This window comes from Bufo gargarizans, chromosome 7 (assembly GCF_014858855.1).
Source record: "Bufo gargarizans isolate SCDJY-AF-19 chromosome 7, ASM1485885v1, whole genome shotgun sequence".
NCBI lineage: Eukaryota > Metazoa > Chordata > Amphibia > Anura > Bufonidae > Bufo > Bufo gargarizans.
In genome coordinates this window covers 8,980,486-8,993,549 of record NC_058086.1, presented here as the reverse complement: position 1 = coordinate 8,993,549, position 13,064 = coordinate 8,980,486, and positions in this window count along the sequence as shown.

The window sequence follows — 13,064 nt, the reverse complement described above, 5'->3', positions numbered from 1 at the left end:
AGCTACGCCCCTGGTGGGTAGGGAGTGCATCGCGCGGTACCATACTATATAATATATGTCATTGTTTTTGGGTAGCAGCCGCAGCGTTAGTTGCCAAGAGGTTGGAAGCGCTAGTGTAATAAAGTAGAATACGGAGTCTTTCAGGAAGCAAATATATACAAGGTCTAGAATCAAATTTTCTTGCAAATTCCTCAATTATTCCCCCTATTTATTGCTTTGGATCCAAAGCCTGGGGTCCAGCTGTATCCAGGTAGGAGCACTGTGGCACATATAAAGGGACATTTTAGACCGCACTATACCAGTCAGCATTCCTATACCTGGGTTGCATTACATAGAGGGCCTTAGGTGGAGGTGCCCGTTGCATATTTTACATGGAACTGAAGCCAGAGGGAATGATGTATTTTACATGGGACTTTATGCTGGGGGGGCTGAAGGCAGGGGAGAATGATGTATTTGACATGGGACTGTATGTTGGAGGGATCTGAAAGGAGGTTATTGGTGTTTTTGTAGTGGTGAAGGAAGGGTTGGGTGATAAACCGGTATCTATGATATACTGCGGTATTAATTAACAGCGATATCACCATGTCTTAGTTGCCACAGTATTTTAGTGACGTCAGGCCAGCTTTTACCATGAGAAGGCCTGTAGCCCATGAGCACAGAGAGGCTGTGGGCTGAGAACAGTTGCTGCACTCTGGGGGCTGCTGCACAGAGAGGCCGGGGCTAAGAACAGTGGCTGCACTCTAGGGGTTGCTGCACAGAGAGGCCGTGGGCTGAGAACAGTGGCTGCGCTCTGGGGGCTGCTGCACAGAGAGGCCGGGGCTGAGAACAGTGGCTGCGCTCTGGGGGCTGCTGCACAGAGAGGCCGGGCTGAGAACAGTCGCTGCACTCTGGGGGCTGCTGCACAGAGAGGCCGTGGGCTGAGAACAGTCGCTGCACTCTGGGGGCTGCTGCACAGAGAGGCCGGGGCTGAGAACAGTGGCTGCGCTCTGGGGGCTGCTGCACAGAGAGGCCTGGGCTGAGAACAGTGGCTGCGCTCTGGGGGCTGCTGCACAGAGAGGCCAGGGCTGAGAACAGTGGCTGCTGCACAGAGAGGCCGGGGCTGAGAACAGTGGCTGCCCTCTGGGGGCTGCTGCACAGAGAGGCCTGGGCTGAGAACAGTGGCTGCGCTCTGGGGGCTGCTGCACAGAGAGGCCGGGGCTGAGAACAGTGGCTGCCCTCTGGGGGCTGCTGCACAGAGAGGCCGGGGCTGAGAACAGTGGCTGCGCTCTGGGGGCTGCTGCACAGAGAGGCCGGGGCTGAGAACAGTGGCTGCCCTCTGGGGGCTGCTGCACAGAGAGGCCTGGGCTGAGAACAGTGGCTGCGCTCTGAGGGCTGCTGCACAGAGAGGCCGGGGCTGAGAACAGTGGCTGCGCTCTGGGGGCTGCTGCACAGAGAGGCCGGGGCTGAGAACAGTGGCTGCTCTCTGGGGGCTGCTGCACAGAGAGGCCGGGGCTGAGAACAGTGGCTGCGCTCTGGGGGCTGCTGCACAGAGAGGCCTGGGCTGAGAACAGTGGCTGCGCTCTGAGGGCTGCTGCACAGAGAGGCCGGGGCTGAGAACAGTGGCTGCCCTCTGGGGGCTGCTGCACAGAGAGGCCGGGGCTGAGAACAGTGGCTGCCCTCTGGGGGCTGCTGCACAGAGAGGCCGGGGCTGAGAACAGTGGCTGCCCTCTGGGGGCTGCTGCACAGAGAGGCCGGGGCTGAGAACAGTGGCTGCACTCTAGGGGTTGCTGCACAGAGAGGCCGTGGGCTGAGAACAGTGGCTGCACTCTGGGGGCTGCTGCTGCACAGAGAGGTCGGGGCTGAGAACAGTGGCTGCGCTCTGAGGGCTGTTGTAATATAGCTGTAGTGTGTAGGGACTAAGACCCATATGGGAAGCGCCAGTCTTTAGTAAATGAACCCCAATGTTTTAATTGACTGAAAGGCATCTTTATGATGCCAAGGTGCCCTTCCTGACAACGTGCACCTATGATGGGCACACTCTGAACAACCCACTTATCAGGGTTTTCCACTAGGATGTCCCATTTTCTGTGGGAGCTGTGAAGATGGCTGATCACTGCTAACTCCAGCACTCCCATGGAGAATGAATGGAGCAGCAGGGGGCACAGCTGCTCTATCAGATTTGGGGGGTAACGGTGACCCCGTTCTTGGTGGGCAACTAAGAGATATTACTGCATGGGGGCATCAAGGAGACACGAGTACATGTTTTGACTGTTTTTTTTTCTAAATGGCCAATTGCGATAAATTTCTTAATATCGTTATCGTGGGGATATTTTTGATATCGCCCAACCCTACTTTATACTTGTTGTGGAAAATTATTGTTCGCCGTATGGTCGCCATCTATCCTATGGAAATGCGCAGATTCTTTTGCACGATGGTCTGGTCGTCCCGACCTGTAGCTGATTTGTGCCCGGCCTGGTATTACTGCAGGATACCAGTGTCATGGCGCCGGCTGAGGCGGGAGGGATGGGGACCGTCAAACAAAGGTTTCTTCATCCGCAAGGATAAGCGCGGCAACGAAAAGGGTGCGAATAAGTGTGCGAACATAAGTTTGCGCGATCATTCACATCTTCGCCAGCCAATCACTTCATACCATAACCTGTCTCCCCATTGGTCATGATTGTAAGACCGCCTCCCATCTTCTGGTATAAATAAACCTCGCCTAGCTGTTGGAAGCAGGCACTTTATTGGATCCTACTTGAGAATGTCTCTGTGACGTTATTTTGGAGGAATTGCGCACACATCGACGCACACTACACCAAGGATTTCCCGATTGTACTTCTGGCGGTTGTTTTCGGTTGTGAGAACGAGACAAAGGATCATACTACAGGGGGAGCATTATATATGGGGGCCTTATAATAGAGGAGGAGAGCATTTTAAAGATGGGGCATTATAATAAGGGAGGGGAGCGCATTGTACTGTATGGGGACAGCATTATATATACAGGGTGTGACAAATACCACACCTCGTGCCCGCTTGACGTCAACTACGTCGAGCTCACGAGACGCAGTATTGTCCCTGGTTACCAAAAACGTGACGTTACGCCCTCCAGAGGAGCAGGTAAGGTCAGGTTGGTACAGTTTACACACACCTCCTGTCCACGCTGGCACAAAGAGCCAACAAGCTGAGAGAGCCTTTTCACTGCCGCAGTGAAAACAGCGCTGTCTCAGCCCGGGAAATCTGCCACCAGCTTCTCGTTTGAAATAAGCCCGGTCCGCTAACGGGATTATATAGGGTGAGAAACCAACCCGCGGTAGCTTATAACTAGGCCAACACAGACGTGGGGATTCGTGATCGAGATACAAGATAGCACAAGATTAAATTATATATTTAATCGCCGTAAGGGCACACTAGATTTAACACAATATACACAGAGAATATATACAGTTGCCTGAGGTTACAGATTATATGGGTACAACAGGGTTAAGCAGTGTAAAAATCAGTTACCGGGTACATAAAAGTTCCTTTTGGTGGTGCGGTGTTCTTTGCTGCAGCCCACATGAAGAGCCGTGATCTCAGCTAGTTCCTGGGTCCCTCTTTTGATTGAAACACCTTTATTACAATCAGTCGTCATACATACATACTTTAGTACTGTGACGCAGCACAGGCCACGAATCAGTACATACTAAATTACTTACAATCGTCTTTGCGAGCATGGCATTGTTATGTAAAGTACAGGCTAACCTACACTATAAACAGTCCAGCAAGGGTACCCTGTTAAATCGTTAGATAACTAAATTTAATAAGAAATATGAGAATATACATATACACAAGGTTCTATATAGTTAATCCAAGGAGAGGCCAGGGAATGGTCAAATACACAAGGTAAATGGTGGATAGAGGCGGGGGGCCGGGGAAGAAATCCCTAGCACTGATCCCCTACGCTGGTCCTCTGCCCAGGGACGTCTCCTGGTGGTGGGGGCGCCCTGTCCACGTACCTAATCTCCAATTCCTGACTGTCCCTGGTGAGGTGAACGGTGGAGGGAGAAAGGTAATTTGTGGTGTCCTGACGGATAACTAGCACAAAGTGAAAGAATTAGTTAAAGAGGTGTCCACTGTATACTGCCCTCGTGGCGTAACCAGGAGGTACAGGGCACACCAAGAGGATAAAATTATTAATACGAACAGACACACGCACAATTAAGCACACATATATTGAAATGGATAACCTACAGCCCCGACGCGTTTCACCCATACCAGTGGGCTCATCAGGGGGTTATACGTGGTAGGTGTACTGAGGTCCTGGAACCCTTGCCAGTGGTTATGGCCGTCCCAGTCCAATGATACGTGCGTAAATAGATACAAGAATAAATAATCCTTTATGACACGACAACAGACCCGGAATAGATAAATGATTGCCAAATGGCAATTTACATACGGTTACTCGGCGGCATGGTTAGTAAACACGACTGCCTAGATACACACTGCAGATCTAGATAGGAATTGGAGATTAGGTACGTGGACAGGGCGCCCCCACCACCAGGAGACATCCCTGGGCAGAGGACCAGCGTAGGGGATCAGTGCTAGGGATTTCTTCCCCGGCCCCCCGCCTCTATCCACCATTTACCTTGTGTATTTGACCATACCCTGGCCTCTCCTTGGATTAACTATATAGAACCTTGTGTATATGTATATTCTCATATTTCTTATTAAATTTAGTTATCTAACGATTTAACAGGGTACCCTTGCTGGACTGTTTGTTTTACATACTAATACCCCGTTTTAGTATAACCTTGGTATCTGTATTGCTGGACTTCTACATTTTTGTTTTTTGCTATGGCTACCTTCCTTTCGGGAACTATCTTTACTGATGATCTGATAAATGAAGCGAGGGACATCTTTTCGGATAGGGGCGTTCCCGTGCTGGACCAGTCAGCATCAGGTAAACAGGTATTCAGTGATCTATACACCTACTATAAAGACAATATCAAATCCTGGTGGGAGATTAAGTCGCTTGAGAGTTATCTCGAGCAAAAAATTGTACCACGGGGACTCCGTATCTGCATACGACCCGCCGACAGAATCTCCTCTCCAGGATTTTTGGTTAGATGGGAAGACACCTTGACTCATAACTCTCTGTCCCTTATGAAATTACTGTTGGATGAAGAGAGATTATTGTTTGAAAACACCTCCAAGAAATTGAAGGAACAAATTGACACGGCCCTTAAACTCAAGGAAGATCCAGAATTTGCCAGAAGGGAGGCATCTTTACAATCAGCTGTAGTCAGGTTCCAGGCGCTCATAAAAGAACGCAAGCACAGACAATTTGTGCGGGACTTGGGTGATTTTAGAGAAAATCGGGCATATACTGCCATACAGAGTCAGGTGTCTGAATCTGAACTTTCATCTTCGGACGTAGACACTTCCGACACCGATTCTCGACCAAAACCACGATACGTGCCCTCGAATCGTGGTCGCCCTGACTCTAGACGACAGGGCGGTCGGCGATGGTCAGGACAAAGCAGCTATCGAGGCAGGGGCGGAGGCTATCGAGTTCATGGGTATCAACATCCCCTCCCCGTTTATCAGCCGCCCCCTCCTCCTGGCTCCTCTCAAAACACCCTATCTCAGCAGCCGCCACCTCCCGTTGCCTCTGCTTCCTCTTCATCCTCTTCTTCTTTTTTAGAGAAAGGGGTGATCCCCTATTCGCTTCGGAATCATTAAGAAAGGTGCCTGCAGATGATCTCCAAATCATTAATCTCTCTGCTCGGACCCTTCGTCCTGAAGAGATGGGGGTCCTCAAGGCGGGGACTGTCGTTCGTACCCACCACGGACTTCAGTATCTTCACCTGGACCAAGGACCTCCATCTCTTCTGTAGAAGGCTTAAATGGCACAAGTTTTTTAAGAACTCCAACAGAGACATGTGCCGAAGACTGGGCCTGGAAGAGACGGACTATGGGGACCTGCAGGACCTTGTTGACCTCAATAGTGAACATAACAGAACCCCTGGCACAGGCCCATTTACCAAGCTTAGGCCCAAAAGTAAGTAGAATGCCACCCCCATTGAGTTCAGAACACATTGATATATTCCTTCAGCTGGTCACACGAGATCTTGACCAGCTGGGATATGTGAGACCTAGATCCTTTAATCTATCAGTTTCGGAGATGGAGGCACTGAGGTCATTGGAGAGGGATGAGACGATCGTGATCAAGCCATCCGATAAGGGTGGCAATCTTGTCATCCTTGACTCCTTGCTGTATAAAAATATGTGCCTAGACCTCCTTAAAGATAGAGAGGGCTATGAGATTCTTCATAATAACCCGACTGTAATGTACTTGGGGAGCTCAAAAATATCTTGGACATGGGTTTACAGAACAAGGTGATCAGCACCACAGAATATGCATTTCTCCTGCCAGTGAAACCTTTGGTAGCTACATTCTATGGCCTCCCTAAAGTACATAAGGGCACTTCTCCCCTTAAAGGCCGTCCAATTGTGTCAGGCGTCAACTGCTTGACACAGAACTGTGGTGTCTATCTGGACCAGATTCTGAGGGAGTTCGTCGTGTCCCTCCCTGCCTACACGAGGGACACGATGGACTTCCTCAATAAAATCAATACCTTGAATCTGGATCCAGCATGTATACTCGGCAGTATTGACGTCGAGGCTCTGTATAGCTCTATACCACATGAGCAGGGTCTCAGGGCTGTTGATCACTACCTCAGAACCAGAGGCACTCAGTGTTTTTCGCATAATGTCTTTATCCGTGAACTTTTGACGTTCACTCTTAATCACAACTTTTTTCTGTTTGATGCACGGTTCTACCACCAGCTCAGGGGGACGGCGATGGGCAGTCCTTGTGCCCCGTCATACGCCAACCTCTTCCTGGGCTGGTGGGAGGACACTCACGTTTTTCCGGACCACGTCGTCTGGTGGGCAGATCATATCCAGTTTTGGACCAGATTCATAGACGACGTGTTCATTGTCTGGAAGGGCGATCCTCCTAGCTTCAAACGATTTGTGGCGGACCTTAACGCCAATGCTGTGGGCCTTAACTTCACCTGTGAATGGGATCATGAGTCCATTACCTTCCTAGATGTAAGGGTCACTAAGATGGGTGACAGCCTTATCAACTAATATCTATCGTAAGAGTACGGCCACCAACTCCCTCCTCCACTGGAGCAGCTATCACCCTGCCCCACTTAGACGAGGTATACCCAAGGGTCAATACCTGAGAGTGAGGAGAAATTGCTCCAATGATTCCTCTTTTTTTCATGAGGCTGGTAGGCTTCAGGATAGATTCCTGGCAAGGGGTTACCCTAGAGGAATACTCAGGGAGGCGTTCCAGAAGTGCGTCCACTAGACCGCGGACCGAACTCCTAGTCCCAAGAAGGAGAACTGACGATAACCCTCAACCGGCACGGATCATCGCCAATTTTGACTCCGCTAACCGTGAAACGAGGGAGGTCCTACATAAATACTGGCCGATCCTACACATGGATGCTGATATTTCGGACATTATAAGCAAATACCCATCGGTCTCTTATAGACGGGGTAGGAGCCTTAGGGACCGTTTGGTTCATAGCCACTTCTCACCACCTCATAAGGTTAGCTCCTGGCTTGACCGAAAACCCATGGGTGTCTTTAAATGCGGTCGATGTAAGGCCTGCCAATATGTCCTAACCACCAAATCAGTCACCTGTTCGGCCACTGGTCACTCGTTCCAGGTCCGGGATTTTGCCAACTGTCTATCCAAGGGGCTGGTCTACCTATGCCAGTGCCCATGCCCCATGGATTACGTGGGCAAAACGAAACGGGAGTTCAGGAGAAGAATCCTAGAACATGTGAACGATGTCATCAAAAAGGAGCCCACACCTGTGTCCACACATGTGAATGACTGCCATGGTGGCGACCCCTCTTGCCTCCGGTTTACTGTCCTTGAACTGATATCCCCCTCTCCAAGAGGTGGTGACTTGGACAGGCGTATTTTACAGAAGGAGAGTGAGTGGATTCACAGGTTTCGCTCCCAATCACCCCGAGGACTCAACGAGCGCCTGACCTTTTCATGTTTTTTATAATTGCCCACTCTCTTCATATGCCCAACGACATCAATAATATATTTTTTACTTGATTGTAAATTTCCACTTTGCCTTGCTGCTCTGGCCTCGGTGCGGGGTCTCCCCCGCCCGGTAGCTATCCCCTTAGCACCTCTGGCCTCAGTAAAAAGTAATTTCCATGGTACATAGCCTGGGTACGTAAAGTACCCGAACGTTACTTATATGGGGTGTCTCTGCACGGTGACACACCCCCAAGTGGGCATCCTTGTTATCCTCAAGGTAGCCCTTTCTATGCATCTAAGTATGTGTATACATATATATTCATTAGTCCATTCTTATCTTCCCTGGCACAGTATCTCCTGATGCCCCCTCTTTTCTTCTATCCTTTATCTGTCCCTTATCATTATGCCCATCCTCTCAAGCTTTACCCTTTTAGACTTCACCTCATATTTGGCTTGGTTCACTCCTGCTGAGTATTATCCCTCATCGCTATAATGAACCTGATAATCTTTGTATGTATGCAGCCCACTTCGGGTAAATATCTCTGCCAATCGGAATTACCTGGTTCACACCAGACCTCCGGCTCGGCACTAACCTAGGTGCGTCAGTTCCGGGGTGCGTTCCAAGCTGACACGCACGCTACCTACCACACACCGCACTTCCGGTTAGGTAGCAACTGCATGTACGTCACTTCCGGCGTGCGGTCCATGCTGACACGCACGCCGTATGCTAGTGACACATGGACGGGCTCGACTATACCCACCGGGAATCCGCCGGGCAGATCATCAATGTGGACGCATTTTAGAGGGCGTTCCTCTTTGGAACGCACCAATTACGGCGGCTGCATTATAGCCTTGTGGGTATCTGCACTTGTGATTGGGCGTCTGGGATATTTAAAGGGAGGGGTAAACCCAGGATGACCACCTCAGGCCCACTTCTCCACACTGCAGGCGACACCATGTAAGTACTAGACAAAAAATTTTCTTCATACAGTTTTATTCCTAATCTAAGTTTAGGCACATATGCATTTTAGGTATCCCTTTGGCGGCTAGCCCTGCACCCTGGGAGGTATAAACCGTGGCACCTTTATCCTTTTTGGTGCATTTCAGCTAGGTAGACCCATGTTCTCATTCATGAGCCTCCTTACCAACGATCTGTACGCAATCTCTTGCTATTGCCAACCTCAGGTATTTATTTACCTTAAATATTTAGCGCCATGGGCATTCATCTTTCATTGTCCCACTTATTCTAACCTGAGTCCTTTATTTCTATCTAGATCTGCAGTGTGTATCTAGGCAGTCGTGTTTACTAACCATGCCGCCGAGTAACCGTATGTAAATTGCCATTTGGCAATCATTTATCTATTCCGGGTCTGTTGTCGTGTCATAAAGGATTATTTATTCTTGTATCTATTTACGCACGTATCATTGGACTGGGACGGCCATAACCACTGGCAAGGGTTCCAGGACCTCAGTACACCTACCACGTATAACCCCCTGATGAGCCCACTGGTATGGGTGAAACGCGTCGGGGCTGTAGGTTATCCATTTCAATATAGCTGTGCTTAATTGTGCGTGTGTCTGTTCGTATTAATAATTTTATCCTCTTGGTGTGCCCTGTACCTCCTGGTTACGCCACGAGGGCAGTATACAGTGGACACCTCTTTAACTAATTCTTTCACTTTGTGCTAGTTATCCGTCAGGACACCACAAATTACCTTTCTCCCTCCACCGTTCACCTCACCAGGGACAGTCAGGAATTGGAGATTAGGTACGTGGACAGGGCGCCCCCACCACCAGGAGACGTCCCTGGGCAGAGGACCAGCGTAGGGGATCAGTGCTAGGGATTTCTTCCCCGGCCCCCCGCCTCTATCCACCATTTACCTTCTGTATTTGACCATACCCTGGCCTTTCCTTGGATTAACTATATAGAACCTTGTGTATATGTATATTCTCATATTTCTTATTAAATTTAGTTATCTAACGATTTAACAGGGTACCCTTGCTGGACTGTTTGTTTTACATACTAATACCCCGTTTTAGTATAACCTTGGTATCTGTATTGCTGGACTTCTAACCTACACTATACATTGCAATGAATGCTACACTAACATACCTATTCAATCACAAAACCTTCCAACAAAGCATTTAGACAGTGATGAGGGAAGAGGAAGTGGGAAGGAGGGGGTAGGGAGGGGGAATCACATGCCCAAAGCTTTATTGAGAGGACAAATACAAACGGGGGGAGAGGGGGAAGGAGAGGGGTTTAGTCCTCTTCTTCTTCGTCAACGTCCAAGATGTTGTAGTCCCGCAACAGACTATGGATAAGTCTGCGGCAGTCCAGGACGGACTTGTTCTCCCTCCTGAGGATGAGCCGGTTCCTAGCAAACCAAATAGCGTCCTTAAAACAGTTCATAAGGCGCCAGGCCTCCTGGATGGCTCCAACAGTATGAATCCTAGGAAATAGTCCATACAGCACCGAAGTGCATTGCAGGCTGTTCCTGGGTACAGAGTCTTTGAGTTCATGTTCCAGGGCGTCCAACAGGCGCTGTGCAAATGGGCACTCCCAAAACAGGTGATAAGATGTTTCCTCCACGAATGGGCACCTGGGGCAGTACCTGGTTTTGCACAGGTTGCGGGCATGCATGAATGACCGGATGGGCAGTCCGCCCTGAATGGCCATCCATGACAAGTCCTTATGCCCGTTGGTCAACCTGTTTGACGACACATTAGTCCAAACTGTCTCTACGGTGTCGTCCTGGATCCCTGGAATTGACTCCACCATGTCCTTTGCTCTGATGAGTTTGTGGATAGTTTTTGGCTTCCACAAGTCGGGTTTGAGGCCCTCCAGCTGGTGTTCCCTCACAAACCTAACGACGTCCCCGGAGAACCAGGGAGCGGGCCAGTTGTAAGGGATGGAGCTGTCCCACTTGTCCCAGCCCAGTCCCCTCCAGAGGAGCAGGAGGAAAAAGCGAGACATAGCCTTGCCCGCAGAGCCGTCAGCAGTTCTCAGAGTCCGACGAACGCTGTCACAAACAAAGGCGATCCGCAGTAAAGTGGGCAGGTCCGGTATGCCCTTTCCGCCCTTCTGGGGCTCTTTGTACATGATGGCTCGTTTCACTCTGTCCATCTTAGATCCCCAGATGAAGCGAAACACTGTCCTGGTGATGGCCCTGGAAACGGTGGCAAGAGGGGGCCATGCCTGTGCGGTGTACTGTAGCACAGGCAAAACTTCATTTCGCAGGTCGAGTGCTTTGCCCTCAATCGTGAGGTGTCTAAGGCTCCACAGTCCAATTCTTTGATTCACCTTGGCCAAGCGTTCTTCCCAAGACTTGAGGGCTGCGCCTTCCTTCCCGAACCAGACTCCTAGAATTTTGATGAAGCCCGGTTTGGTGGTAAATGGGAAGGGGGCAGAAGAGGCCAGTTGCCAGTCCCCGAAGAGCATGGCTTCTGACTTGCCGCAGTTGACTTTGGCCCCTGAAGCTTGTCCGAACTCCTCGCAGGTCTGGACGAGTGCAGTCACCGAGCGCCGGTCAGCGCAGAAGACGGTCACGTCGTCCATGTACAGCGAGCACTTGACCTCGTAGTGTCCAGGTCCTGGTGCGGTGATCCCTCTGATCTCCCTGTTCTGTCGGATAGCCTCCGCGAAGGATTCTATAACACAAACAAAAAGGAGAGGTGAAAGAGGGCAGCCTTGCCTGACCCCAGAGAGGACAGGGAAGGGGTCAGTCTTCCAACCGTTCACCAACCCCGTGCTGCAAATATCAAGGTACATTAGGTCAACAAAAGAACAGAACCTCCTGCCTAGACGTAGACTTGCGCAGCGCCTTGCCCATAAACTCGTGAGAGACCCGGTCGAATGCCTTCTCCTGGTCCAGGCTGACCAGGGCGGCATGAACACGGCGGTCCTGGATGTAGTGCACCGTGTCTCTCACAAGAGCGAGGCTGTCTGCGATCCTGCGGCCTGGGATGCCGCAGGTCTGGTCCGGGTGGATGATTCCGCCGATGACGACCTTCAGCCGGTTGGCCAGTACCTTGGAGAGGATCTTGTAGTCCACTTCAGGAGAGAGATGGGGCGCCAGTTTTTCAGGTCACATCTCTCCCCCTTCCGCTTATACAGGATCGTGATCATTCCTTCCCTCAAGGATGGGGGCATTGTACCCTTCACCATCATCTCCTCATAGAGTTCCAACAGGTCCGGACAGATCAGGTCCCCCAGCGCTACATAGAGCTCCGCTGGGAGGCCGTCACAGCCCGGGGTCCTGCCGGACCTAAAGGATCTAGCGGCAGGGAGCACCTCCCCCACCGTCAGAGGGTCATCCATTGCCTCCGTACTTGCAGGGTCAAGGTGGTTAGTGATACCTGACAGGAATTTATCGGCGGCCTTCTGGTCGGTGTTCCGCAGGGAGTAGAGGTCGCTGTAGTAGTCTGTGACGACTCCCATTACTTCCTCCTTCCCTGAACGCATGTTGCCGTCTTTTTCTCGAAGTTCGTTCAGGGGCGTGTGGCCGGCGTGGAGTTTCCTGAAGAAGAACGAGTTACACTTCTCATCCTTATCCAGGTTTTCCACTTTGGAACGGAAGACGAGTAGCTTGGATTCCTCCTCAAAGTGCCTTTTCAAGCTCTTTTTGGCCCCCTCCAGCTCCTCTCTAACGCTCCAGCCGCACCGGTGAAGGTCTTGCAGGGACCGCAGCTCACGCTGCAGCGCTCTGAAGGCCCTCTTCTTCTCACACGCCTGGTGTTGTTGCTTGGCCTGAAAGAGACAACGAAACTGGACTTTAACATACTCCCACCAGTCACTAGTCTGTTTGAACAAGCATTTGACATTCTGCCAGGCTATGTAGACCTCCCTAAGTTCCGCAAGCACATCCTCACGATTCAGCAGGGCGCAGTTCAGTTTCCAGGACCCTCGGCCGGGGGGGAACCCAGTGCCTAGGGTGCACTGGACCTGAATGGCCCTGTGATCGGAGAAGAAGCAAGGGACCATAGAGTGCCTAAACTGCCTGACTGCCCGAGAGGTAAACACAAAGTC